The following is a 14,178-nucleotide window of genomic DNA, read 5'->3' on the forward strand; positions in this document are numbered from 1 at the left end:
TGTCTACACAGCTGCAGGAGCTATTAGACAAGGGATTCATTAGACTGAGCAGTTCACCCTGAGGAGCCCCGATTCTGTTTGTGAAGAAGAAGGACGGGTCGCATCGGATGTGTATGTTTTATCGGGAGCTGAACAAGGTAACGGTGAAGAACCGTTACCCACTCTCGAGGATTGGTGATCTCTTTGACCAGTTACAGGGAGCATCTTGGTTCTCCAAGATCGATTTGCGTTCAGGTTATCATCAGTTGAGGGTCAGAGAGGAGGATGTGAAGAAGACCGCGTTTCGGACGCGCTATGACCATTATGAGTCCGTGGTGATGTCGTTTGGGCTCACAATCCTCCTGCCACATTCATGGACCTCATGAACCGCGTGTGCAGACCGATGTTGGATCGGTCTGTGATAGTTTTCATTGATGACATCTTGGTTTATTCCAAGATGCAGGAGGAGCACAAGGAGCATCTGAGAGAGGTTTTGGAGACCCTGAGGAGGGAGAGCTTGTATGCTAAGTTCTCCAAATGCGAGTTTTGGTTGCGCGAGGTGCAATTCCTTGGGCACCTTGTCAACCAGAACGGTATACTGGTCGACCCGGCCAAGATAGAGGAAGTGATGAGATATGAGGTTCCGAAGTCTCCACCCGAGATTCGGAGTTTCTTGGGATTAGCGGGCTACTATCGGAGATTCATTCAGGACTTCTCCAAGATAGTCTAACCCTGACATGGTTGATTAAGAAAGTCGTGGTCTTTCGATGGGGGGGGGGGCCTGAGCAGCAGGCACCATTTGAGATTCTGAGACAGAGATTGTGTGAGGCGCCAATCTTAGCCCTGCCAGAGGGCGTAGAGCATTTCGTGGTATACTGTGACGCGTCTATTTTAGGGTTGGGCACGGTACTGATGCTGAGAGGGCATGTCATTGCCTACGCTTCGAGGCAGCTGAAGCCTCACGAGGCGAACTACCCAACACACGATTTAGAGTTGGGGGCGGTGGTCTTCGCCCTCAAGATTTGGCGACATTACCTCTATGGGGTTCGGTGTACCATTTACACGGACCACAAGAGTTTGAGGTACCTCATGGATCAGCCGAATCTGAACATGAGACAACGCCGATGGTTGGACGTGGTGAAGGATTATGATTGCGAGATCCTTTATCACCCAGGGAAGGCCAATGTGGTGGCCGATGCGCTTAATCGTAAGGCAGCGCCGATTAGAGGCGTGTGCATGAGGATGACGGTAGTGACTCCCCTATTAGAGCATATTCGGGAAGCTCAGCAGGAGGCTATGAAGGAGGAACATCGGAAGAGCGAGCGGATAGTGGGTCAAGTTACCTCCTTCGATTATGATAGCCGAGGATTATTGACACTACACCGTAGGGTGTGGGTGCCGTATCACGGAGGCATGCGCCAGGTCTTGATGGAGGCGCACAAATCCCGATTCTCCATTCATCCCGGGGGGAACGAAGATGTATAGGGATCTTCGTCTAAACTATTGGCGGCCCTGCATGAAGCGGGATGTGGCTTGGTACGTCGAGCGGTGCTTGACCTACAGGAAGGTCAAGGCCGAGCATCAGAGACCGCACGACAAGATGCATCCGTTGGATATCCCGTTGTGGAAATGGGAAGATATTACGATGGATTTTATCACAAAGCTTCCCAGGACCGCGCAAGGAGTGGATTCTATATGGGTCATCGTGGATCGATTGACCAATAGCGCCCATTATATTCCGATTCAAGAGAGTATCTCGGCCGAGAAGTTGGCCGACATCTATATCAGGGAGATAGTGGTGCGGCACGGACTGCCAGTATCAGTGATTTCAGACAGGGATGTGCGTTTTACTTCTAGGTTTTGGAAGAAGTTTCATGATGAGTTGGGCACTCGTCTGCATTTTAGCACCGCCTTTTACCTACAGACGGATGGTCAGAGTGAGCGGACCATCCAGACTCTTGAGGATATGTTGCAGGCATGCGTGCTAGATTTCGGTGGTAGTTGGGATACCTATCTTCCTCTAGTTGAGTTCTCATACAACAACAGCTACCACGCGAGTATTGACCGTCCTCCCTTCAAGATGTTGTACGGACGGAGGTGCAGGACCCCGATATGTTGGGGTGAAGGTGGCCAGAGGGTAATGGGGAGCACCGAAGTGGTACTCAAGATGACCGAGAGGGTTCAACAGGTTCGGAGCAGGCTTCAGACTGCACAGAGTTGGCAGAAAAGTTATGCCGACAAGCACCGTTTAGACTTGGAATTCCAAGTCGGGGATATGGTTCTTTTGAAGGTGTCTCCATGGAAAGGCTTCATCCGATTCAGAAAGCAAGACAAGTTGGGCCCAAGGTACATCAGGATTCAGGGTTGTAGCCCGGGTGGGCAAGGTAGCGTATAGGTTGGATCTGCCAGCCAAACTCAGCCAGATCCACAACACTTTCCACGTCTCTCAGTTGCGGAAGTGTCTGGTGGACGACTCAGCCGTGGTGCCTTCAGAGGATATTCAGGTCGACGATAGCTTGAATTACATTGAGAGGCCAATAGCAATCCTCGACTGAAAGTCGAAGGATTTGAGGAACAAGAGGGTGGAACTCGTGGAGGTGCAATGGCAACACCGGAAGGGATCGGAGTGGACTTGGGAGCCGGTGGAAGATATGATGGAGCATTACCCCGAGCTATTTTAGGGTCGAGCAGCAGACTTCGAGGACGAAGTCTAAAATAAGTGGGGGAGATTTGTAGCACCTGGTTCCTGGTACGTATTTCTTGTAATTAATATTCTTTAAATAATGCATTTTTTCCTTGGACTTGGCGAGTTGGAGGACGAACTCGCCGAGTAGAAGCGGGATAAGGCACAGGGTCTAAACTTTGGACTCGGCGAGTTGGTTCCCGGACTCGGCGAGTAGACCCTGTCTGGGCAAAAACCCTAACCCAGGTGTTTGCACCCTATTTAAACACTCTAACTTGGCCTCCCTTGCCCCTAACACTTCCAGAGAAGCTGAAGAACGAACCCTAGCCCCCTTATTGTTCTTGTGAGTGATTTTGGCCTTGTGAAGGTAGTTTGAAGCTTAAGAGAAGAAGAAGAAGAAAGTGGAAGAGTGCAAGGAAGGGAAGTAGATCCGACATCTACCCTGCAAGAGGCTTCCATTCAGGTAGAAAAGTTCCTATCTTGATCATTGGTTCATTGGATCCCCTTTTTGTCCCTAATTGGTGGTTTTCAAGCCCTAAAAACCCCAAACTCCATGTGTTTGTGCTCTATGATCCGGAAGGACTTCAGATCTGGACCTTAGGGGCATCTTAGAAGTATAAAGTTTATGTGGTTGGAGTTATTGAGGCCCCTATTGAGTGTATGACCTCTTAAAGAGCTTGGATTTGCCTTTTTGAGCTTATAGGACCATGCATGCATGTAAAGTTTGCAACTTTACGTGATAAGCATGCCCTAGGAACATAGATCTATGGTTTGAAGCGTTGCATGTCTCAGATTTGGCCTATATGGGAAATGAGTCGAAGGGACTCGGCGAGTCCCAAAGTGGAACTCGGTGAGTTCTATGAAGATGGCCTTAGACCCGGCGAGTTGGATGAACAACTCGACGAGTCCTATGAAGATTGCCTGGAACTCGAAGAGTTGTTCTTCAAACTCAGCGAGTCATATGAACTGTTATTGAATAAAAGGGGTTTAAGTGTTGAAGGTCCAACCCTTCGTATCTAACTTAACGTGTAGCAATAGTCCCAAAAACCCAAATCTTCATAAAGGATGCTCTAGTGAGGATTTGGAAGCGAGTAGGAGTTCTGCTCGTGGAGACTCAGGGAGTTGTTCCCATACTCGGCGAGTCGGATTGCGAGTCGGTCCAATCGTCCCAAGTAGTGAGTTAAGGGTGACTCAGTGAGTGGGAAGAGGGTCTTGGCGAGTAGGACCAGGTTAGCAGGATAGGGACTCGGCGAGTCTCGCCCATGACTCGGCGAGTCCAGTCAACTGGAAGTTGACTTTGACCAAGGAGTTGACCTTGGACCAGGGGTGGGTCAGTCATTTGACCTAAAGGTATTTATGAGTGTCTAATCTATGTTTATGATTTATAGCCGGAGGATTACCAATTCAACAGTCAGGTGCTAGCAAGCAAATTTTCAGCAGCTACTTTCAAGGTGAGTTGCCTTCCAGTAGCGGTGGGTCTACGGCCACAATGCCGGCCCACCAGTAGGAGTTGTATGTTAGATGATTGTCTTTGTGATATCATCTAGGTTTACTACTACCTGATATGTTATATGCTGGCATGATATGTTATATGTGATAGTAGTAGAGTTCGGTAATTAGGACCGAAGGGTAGGTCAGACACCCCAACTATGTTTGACAGTATGTGATGATATGTTTATATGCCAGTATGATCTGTTATATGTGTTAGTGGTAGTAGGAGGGGAACAGTCCCCGAGGTTTGGTCGTTAGGACCGAAGGGTAGTCAGCACCCCAGAACAGCTTGACATGGGTAGTCAGCACCCTAGAATGGCTTGACACGGGCATGACGGCACCCCAGAATGGCCGCATGGGTAGGTCGGGCACCCCAGAACTGCTTGGAAGTATGTATGTTATGTGGTTATATGGTATGTGGTACAGTGGGGGAACTCACTAAGCTTCATGCTTACAGTTTATAGTTTTGGTTTCAGGTACCTCTTCGATGAAGGGGAAGGAGCTGGCGCGGTAGCGACACATCTTATATTCCGTACTATGAGATTATTCTGGGATTTGTACTCTGACACTATGATTGATTTCATGTTTTGGTTTTCAGACACGTAATATGTTTTAAGGAAGCGATATGATCGAATGTTGTTTATTTTCAAATGTTTTGCAAAGTGTTTAATTAAAAATGAAAATTTTGGACTTAAAAATTGGGTCGTTACAATCTATTCAAATTAAGTTCCAATAATTACTAAGCAGTCCCTGCCTTCATAAATTAATATTTACAAACCACCCTGTAACTTACACTTTTAACCCCTAACTTCTAAAATTGTAACAATTAACTCCTAGAGACCAATGCTTGCTATATTATTATTGATTTTAGGGCTACTATTTATCCATTAATTTGTCTATTTATTTATCTAATAAATGGGGTGTTACAACAAATCCAGATTGTTTGGAATTGGTATGGATGAAAATGAACCGAAAGAGCAACCTAAGGTTCTCGGTTGCTTGAAAGGATCATTCCCATTCACATATATGGTTGTTTCGGCAGGGGCAAATATGTCCTTAAAAAGAATTGGAGACCAATAATAGAAAATTTTTAATCCAGACTATCATTACGGAAAGCCAAAACATTGTCATTTGCAGGGCGCCTCACACTTGTGAAGTCGGTTCTAAAAAGCCTCCCGACATACTACTTCTCTCTATTCAAGGTACCTCATGGCGTGATTGAGGATCTTGAGAAACTAAGGCGAAAGTTTTTGTGGGGGGTGATGACTCGAAGAAAAAAATTCATTGGGTGGCATGGTCTAAGATAATTATGGATAAAAAACAAGGAGGATTGGGTGTTGGATCCTTAATGGCACGAAACTTGGCGCTTCTCACTAAATGGTTTTGGAGGCTCAAAATCGAGTCTGGAAGTATATAGAAGGAGTGTATCATGAGAATTCACAATCTGTCAAGAAAACCGTCCGATCACATTGCAAAACAATCGATTAGAGGTGTGTGGAACAACATTGCTAAAGAAATTAAGGATATTAAAGATGTCAACACCGAATGCCATTCATTATTCTCTCCAATTCCAAACTCAAACACAAAAATTTTGTTCTGGCTCGATCTTTGGTGTGGTTCAAATATCTTTAGAAACAAATTCCCACTTTTGTATGAATTGGAATCTGTTAAAAGATGCTATGTAACCGAAAGGGTTACCAATGAAAGCTTCACATGGAAATGGAAATCCTTACCCCATGGTGATGATGTTATATCAGAATTTATCGAGTTATGTTCGATACCTAATTACATTAGAATATCTCCGGTCCCCATGGGTTTGAAGTTTAAGCTTAATTCGGATTGTATATATATTGTTAACAAGATGAAAATGTGTATTGATTCTACTGGAACACATTACAATGGATTGGTAATCGAATGGTCAAAAATTATTCCACTTAAAGTGAGATGCTTTATATGGAGCGCTTTACAAAGAAGATTACATGTTGCAACCGAACTTATAAAAAGAGGTGTTACTACAATTTCTGACTTATGTGTTATATGTGGTGATGAGCAGGAAACGGTTGATCACCTGTTCATAAAGTGCAAAGTGGTGGATGAGACTCGAGACTGGATTTTTAAATGGTGTGAATTACCAAAGCAACAGTTTCTCAACATGGAAGATTTTCTCAACTTTGGTGCTTCATGGGGCAATTGCCCTAAAAAAAAGGCAAACTATCACAACAAACTTCTATAGTTTGTTATGGCAGGTATGGAATGCAAGGAATGCCAAAACATTTAATAAGGTGCACAATAATCCTATGGAAATCGCAGACGAGATTATCTCTCAATCTTTTTCGTGGTTTAAACATAGGAGTGCGAATTTTTCTGGTAGTTGGGTGGATTAGAGTATCTCTCCTTTTAAACTCTTTAAATTTTAGATTTTAATTGTATGTGTACATTGTTCATGTTTTTAGCTTCTTGCTAAACATGTGCCTTTATTTATAATATTTGTAGTTTCCAAAAAAAAATTCCAAGAAATCCAAATACAAAAAGAAAAAAAAATCATGATAGAATCTTAATCTTTTTATAAGTAAAAAGCTGTTAATTGTTTTTAAGCGTCTATGATTATCAATATTTTTTCTTTAAATATCAATGTCTGCCAAAATTTATTATTTAGGTCGACGGTACCATAGTTGTTAGAAGATGTAGATATTTTATTTAAATACAACATGATCATTAATATATTCTCCACGTTTAATATTGTAATAATTGCAACGGTGACTTCATATACTTATCGACACACATATATTTGCTAGAAATAAAATAGACATGAACATTTGAGAGAGGCTTTATATAGGAATTGTATATGATTTTTCTTTTTAGGAGGTCCTATGTAAAACAAAATTATTTCTTAAGATACACAACTTATCCCATTATTTTTATAAAATACAAATTAATAAGGTCTTACGCATGGAGGTGTTTGAAAATATTTTTCCAGAGAGTTTGGAGGTTCATATGAAAGACAACAAAGTATGGATTTACGACAACAATTAAATGATCTATTATTAGAGGGAGTGATAGTATATTTAGCATGTTGCTAACAACAATTTGTTTTTTGATGTTATGTCAAATCTTTTTGAAGCCACATAGGATGGAGAAAATTGTAACATCAAAATTGCAAAGGATAGAGAGTGATGGTGTGTTGGTTTAATATGTTTTATTTTAGAAAAAAAAAAAGAAAAAAAAAGAAAAAAAAGGTTTCAGCCAAAGAGAACCCACCATCCAAATTTCTCTCTATTCTCTCTTCTCCCCATATCCATAGCAAGGCAATCTTAGTGAGTCTTCTATCATTTTGATGGGAGTGGTGCTAGAACTTGTAGCGAGTTTGGAGGCGAGAGGGGTGGTGAGGCCACTCCCACGAGGCTTAAGCCGTAGTCGTTCTAGGAAAAAAAAACATATAATAAATATCATATATAAACAGGGTCTACATGAAAAGTTCCCGACTACAAGTTGATACATCTTTTAGCAATTGAACATCATAATTGTATAATAATTTACTTTTTAGAACGGAAATCTTAATCTACGTTTATTCTACACTTTTATTACACATATATTCCAAGTGAGACTTAGAACTAACAAACTCATGAAAATAAGACATTTCACCATATCGCTAAGCCAAATATCTTTTGTTAACTATATAATAACTAATATTACAAATTAAGCTAGCTTGATGTACAAAATCTTTTAAAAACCAAATATACATATAGATTTTGCATGTAAAAGATACAATTAACATATACGTTGATACATTTGATCCAATTAATCTACATATCATCCTAATAAATTATCAGGTATCCCAATAAATATAAGATATCAGTCCATCATTAAAATATATAAATAAAGATTCATTCGAGACGAGTTTTTTTTTTTTTTTTAAAAACGAGGGAGGCGATCCTAGCCACATATTTCTACGGTTACAAATAAAAATAACCATATATTTATTTATAGTCTTCATCACTTTTTATATCCAACATTTTAAAAACGTAAAAATAGTATAAAATTAGAAAATCAACATTTTAATGATATATTCTATAGAATATTGTTTATGATAAATATTTTAATAATATTCTCTTATAATATCTTAAAGATTTTTAAAATTTTGCCGATGTCGTATTATGTGCTATATGAATATCATTAATGGTTTTAAATTTTGGTAATATAATATTTTTAAAGAATATAAGACATATAAGCAAGAATGACCATGTCAAAACATTGTTAAAGATTTTAAAATTTTGTAATATTGTGTATAATCTTCTATTAGAACATTGTTAAAGATTTTAAAATTTTGTACATTCCAATATTGTGATAGAATACTATGCATATTATATCCTTATTGATAATATTCTACTAAAATATGTAACACATTTAAACAATGATTTTTTTTTTTATAATTTTTGGATTATCAAAATGATATAAATAACTGATAAATATATTCCCAATTGTTTTAAATTTTGTTTATCACCAAAATATGTGATTGATTAAAAGGAAGGGGTCAAGTTAAGCAATGTTTTGACATGGTCATTCTTGCTTATACGTGATTTATTTGGAGATTTGGAAATGACACTCTTTTTGTTTAGACAAAATCATGAAAGGATATTATCATTCATAGCATTGTAATTGTCTCTTTTTTCTAGATTTCCAATGGATTGAAAAATGCAGTTAAGTTTGGTTGGCTAGGCTAACAAAATCGTCATTAGCTCTAAATATGGGTGTATTCTTTTGTAATTTTGTCTAGCATATGGTTAAACTTTTTTTATTGCGAAAAATCATTGCCAATTCATAAATAAATAATAATAATAATAATAAAACAACATTTGGTGACCGGATATTCAAATTTTCGGATAGGATGTGACCGAATAACCGGTTATGCTATTGCTAAGTTTAATGATCTATTTGAAATCTAAAAATAATTTGATATCCAATTTATCAAAATTAAAATAGTTGGTTTTTTTTTTGAGACGAAAGAAGTCATTTTCTATCATTATATAAAAATCTTTAATATTTCGAAAAAATTGTATGAGTAGTCAGGGATAGAATAATTGAGGGAAATTTCTGAAGAATATTGTAAAAAATAATTCTAAACTACTCCTAAATCCATCTATGTCTCCGACGAGATTTGAACCCTCAACCACAAGGAGAGAGGGCAACACCTAATACCGTTAGGCTAGAAGGCCTCTAGTAATTAAAACAATTGTTTGAGTAAGCTAGTAACAATGAGTTAAGTTTTATACACGTGTATACAAGATATTGTTTTCTATACTTATCACCAAGGATATACATGGATCATTAAATAAAATTATAGAAATATTTTGTTTTTCTTCTTTTTTTGGCTATTAACCACTGTCATTATTTTTTCTTTTTTTTTTGGAAACAGCTAGTTGTCCATAATTATTGATTGGCAGAAGAATTAATTTTTAAAGACTTACAACGTTGACTTATGCAAGGTAAGGTGTAGATAACTCGTAGTTTGCATGTTCAAATAATCAATCTCAAGTCTTCTTTCAAATTCATTCATTCATACGTACTAATCGCTCGCTCACGCAGAGGTATTGTCAGCTGCACCAAATCCTCTGTTTTTCTAGTCATGGCGTCGAGCAATTTGTAGGATTATAATCATGAATGTTGTCCCTGTGCAGATGGCGCAAACAGATGAGCATTTAGCCCCAACCTTAACCCCTGATCCGGAGGATATCAGCATTTCGGTTGCTTTACATCATCCCACAAAACCTATTCCAGATCTACTTACCGGTAAATTCTGCTACTCATTTTACTCTTTACTTCGTCTACTGCTATTTAACACCACATTATACCTACCTTTCCGTTTCCTTCGGGCAAATGAGCAAATTTTGCAAACAAGGGTAAAATCAACTGTGGAACGCCAGTGCTGTTTCCTAGAAAGTCTACATTAAGATGAATTGATTTTCAGTTGTCATATATTATATAATAGAGTAAATCACACAAATTATCTCGGTGGTTTGACCCAATCTTAGTTTCATCTGTATGTTTTGTTTTTCCTTCCCAGCAAACCTGAAATGACATTGTCTTTATCAATTTCTTTTTTCTTTTTATTTATTATTATTTTTTCTTATTGGCATTTAAAAAAATGAGATCTATTTTGGTTTTTACTCTTTTTCAAAATATATTAATAAAAATAAATAAATTTAAAAAAAACAAATTGGTAAGAGAAATCATATATCTTCCTACTTAATCTTCTACCATCTTCCTGCACATTTGAAATCGTGATATTTGTCAATATTTAATAAAAACAATAATTTTTTATTACACTTTCTAAAAGTGGTAGGAAGATGGGTATGAAGGAAAAATGGGATGATATTTAGTTTCTCAATTGGCAAAGGCATCATAGTCTTTTCAGGTTTGGTAGGACGAATCACGTTTAAAACTAAGTGGGGACGGTGCGAGTGAAAAAAAAGACATATGGATGAAACTAGCAGATTGGGCTAAAGCACGGGGACGATTTGTGTAATTTACTCTATATAATGTTATTTCAATATTCAGAGACACCAACAACTAACAAGTAATTAAAACCAAAATTATGGTGTGCTTAATTTTAATGTGTTAAACCATATTGAAGGATTCAAAGTGGTTGTATGCAACAATAACTGATGCTTAATATATCATGTTGAAAAGTTAAAAGAATGCTAAAAATATAGTCCCTGGATGAATTGGTGCTAACTTTGCATTGGATTTTATTTTAAAGGAACCAGGAAAGAGTACATCGCAATCGCTATTCCTCTATATGAAGCATCAATTAGAGGTGATTGGAAAGCTGCTAAAAAGATTCTTGATGAAAGGCCAGAGTTGGTAAGGTATAGTATCTCTGGAAATAACGAAACAGCACTTCATGTTGCTGCATCAGCAAAAAGCACCAAAAAGGTTGAAGAATTTGTGGAAAATCTGATAACTAAGATGCAAAAGGAGGACCTGGAACTTAAAAATAGCAGTTCCAACACTGCCCTTTGTTTAGCTGCTGCAGCTGGCAACGTTAAAATAGTTGAGATTATGGTTGAAAGAAACAGGGCTTTGGTGGCAATCACTGGTAGTAGAGGAATGACACCACTGTATATGGCGGCCTTGTTTGGCCATTATGAGATGGTGAAGTGTTTGTATGGATATTCCCAGAAGTTGCGTGACGATTGCTGGACAGATGAGACCCGTAGTTGGCTTCTTCTGAGATGTATGGAGACTGATATGTTTGGTAAGTGTTTTGGCATGTACGTAGTTATTACACCTACAAATTCTCTTTGTTGTTTATCATAATTCATCAGCGATCTGTGTATATATGTACTTTTCTCTACTCCTTGTTCTTGATAATAGTGGCTACGCATTCCTTAGTTATGCAGGTCGTTGTTGATCACTTGAATCATGGAAGCTAGACCTCTAGCCTCTACGTGACACCTTGGGGAACCACTTGTATAGTATTCAACTTTCTTTAAGCGTTATCTAGGTGTCCTTAACTATATATGAAGTCAAATATAAGCTAGTTTATTCTTATATAGGTAAAATCTTGCGAAAAAATGAAATTCGTGTCTCTAGCTAAGCTCACACCAATAGCTAAAACAAAAGTTTGATCGTCAATAAAATGATCACCATCCAATATGACAATAATCCTTTGTATATCTTAAACATGCTGAAAATTAGCTTAAGGGGGTAGGTTTACACAACTATATATATATATATATATATATATATATATATATATATATATATATATATATATATATATATATATATATATATATATCAACCATGAGTTTTGACTGTCTTGAACTAGATTTGGTGATTTATTTCCGGATTGATATAAAGCAAACGAGCGTTATTCTTGGTTGTTCTTTTCACATTGTTGATTTTTTCGTAGCAGTAATATTCCCTAACAAAGTGACTGTTGAATCTGTTTTAGATATCGCATTGGATATTGTGAAAGAGCACTCAAAACTTGGTTTTAGTGGGCTTGCACTTGGAGCTTTGGCTCGAAAGACAAATGTATTTAATGAAACAGAATCTAATACCATCAGGAGAAGTATCGAGTGGGGTAAGCATCTCAACTCTTTGATGTTGATTATATATACATCTTCCATCTTAAAAACTAGAAACTAAATATTGATATGAAATGTGAGAACGAGCCATTAAACAAGTCGCCCTTTTCTTTTCTTTTTTTTTTTTTAATTTCTTTTCTCTTATTTTTGACCGGTTAAGTTAAGACCACCAATAAACATATTCTAAACCATGTGATATGCCATAAATTTGCTAGTCATAACAATATTCCTCTATATTTATCCAGCGTAACTGAAGTCTATAACCCAACTTTATCCATCAGTTTTTAACTTGTAAATATCTGGTAGGCTCTGATAACTGAAATTAGCTAAGCCCATCTTTGGATTCTTTTCCCCATTGTTGCTTTCAGTTTGGACTTGCATTCATCCAAAGGTGGGACCTTCTAAAATGGAAAGTAAAGCTAATGCATTGGAACTACTAAATATTATTTGGGGAGCAATTGCGGAGAAGCCTACAAAGGATATTGATAACATAATCAGAGGGCAACCTGATCCCATTGAGAAAGACGACAAGCCAGCTTCTGACACGGATCAAACTCTACAACTACTACAAAAAATTTCACAAAATACTTCCAAAAAGCATGATGAAAGTGGGATCATAAACAAAGGGCATGCTGCTACAACTACAAACAATACGAATGTAGCCTTGAAGGAAAATGCAAGACCAAAGTACTCTTCTCGAATACTATTTGTTGCTGCTGAAATGGGGAATACTAGATTTATTATTGAGCTCATCCGTCTATATCCTGATATAATATGGAAACTAAATGATGACAATCAAAGCATATTTCACACTGCTGTAAAACATCGTCATGAGGGTATCTACAACTTATTGTACGAGATAGGCTCAATGAAGGATCTCATAACTCCCCTTAAAGATACAAATGAGAACAACATGTTGCACTTAGTTGGGAAGAGTGCTAAGAAAAAGCGACTTGAGGACGTGTCTGGAGTTGCTTTTCAAATGCAACGAGAACTATTATGGTTCAAGGTATATATGTTTTCTTCCCCACACTATCTTTCTTTCTTTCTTTTTCTCTTACATCAATTCATTTCATCTAACATTGACATAAAACACGATGTCACAGGAAGTGGAGGAGATGATCCCTCCTTCTTATCGGGAACGGAAGAACAAAGAAGGTCTAACACCACACGAGTTATTCACCAAGGAACACAAAGATCTAGTCAAACAAGGCGAAGACTGGATGAAAGATACGGCTAGTCAATGTATGGTGGTTGCTGCACTTATTGCCACCATTGTATTTGCTGCAGCTTTCACAGTTCCCGGTGGATACGATCAGAACGATGGTTTCCCCATCTTTTCTAAAAATTTACCCTTCATCATTTTCGCTGTGGCAGATGCCATTCCTTGTTCTCTTCATCAGCGGCGATCCTCATGTTCTTATCCATACTCACATCACGTTATGCTGAACGTGATTTCTTGGAGTCATTGCCCAAAAAGCTGATGTTAGGTCTAGCAACACTGTTCCTCTCCATAACAACCATGATGATTGCTTTTAGTGTCAGCTTCTTCGTGCTATACCACAACAAATTGAAATGGATACCGATCCTTATCACGTTTTTTTCTGCCTTGCCAGTCATCCTATACGTTTCGCTGCAGTTTTCTCTGTTAAAAGACGTCTTTTTCTCGACATATGCTTCTAGGTACCTCTTCCGGCCCAAGAAACATATTCTTTACTATGAAAACTAACCGTAGTTGGTTCCCATTCACAATTCCTTTCATTTCAAGATGTACTTCTTCAAAAATTAATATCGTAACTGTTGTAAGTTTAAAATTTTTAATTGTAATATGGTCACTCATGTTTGTTGCAATGGCTTTGTTTAGATTCATAAGTTCATAAGATAACACATAAAAATGTGACATTACATTTCATTAATCATATTGGGTTTCGG

The 14,178-nt window shown here is 38.1% G+C and overlaps 1 pseudogene; it reads left to right on the plus strand.

Annotated features, from left to right (window-relative positions):
• The first annotated feature begins 9,524 nt into the window (after window positions 1–9,524).
• Window positions 9,525–14,097, plus strand: LOC111902557 (protein ACCELERATED CELL DEATH 6-like; annotated as a pseudogene).
• Window positions 14,098–14,178: the final 81 nt, after the last annotated feature.

Source organism: Lactuca sativa, chromosome 2 (genome assembly GCF_002870075.4).
Source record: "Lactuca sativa cultivar Salinas chromosome 2, Lsat_Salinas_v11, whole genome shotgun sequence".
NCBI lineage: Eukaryota > Viridiplantae > Streptophyta > Magnoliopsida > Asterales > Asteraceae > Lactuca > Lactuca sativa.